Below are 292 nucleotides of genomic sequence, written 5' to 3'. Positions count from 1 at the left end.
CGCTACGGAAAAAAACTGTTAATAGGTTAACAGTAAGTTCCCGTACTATATACAGGGAAAAACTGTAAAATATCTAACCAGACATTTCATGTAATTGTACAGTAAAATGCTGTTCATTTTACAGTTTTTAGAAGTAAAAATAACAAATCAATGTATAATTTACAGTCAAAAACTGTAAACTGATATTCCCAGAATTCCCTGCATGACACCCACATTTGAAAGTATTTTGTTTAAATAATGTTTTTTTAATAATTTTTGTTATTAGTTATGTATATTTGGGCTTTATGTTACA

Source organism: Sinocyclocheilus anshuiensis, unplaced genomic scaffold (genome assembly GCF_001515605.1).
Source record: "Sinocyclocheilus anshuiensis isolate Anshui unplaced genomic scaffold, SAMN03320099.WGS_v1.1 scaffold906, whole genome shotgun sequence".
Taxonomy (NCBI): Eukaryota; Metazoa; Chordata; class Actinopteri; order Cypriniformes; family Cyprinidae; genus Sinocyclocheilus; species Sinocyclocheilus anshuiensis.
Note: the sequence above shows the minus strand (reverse complement) of the source record.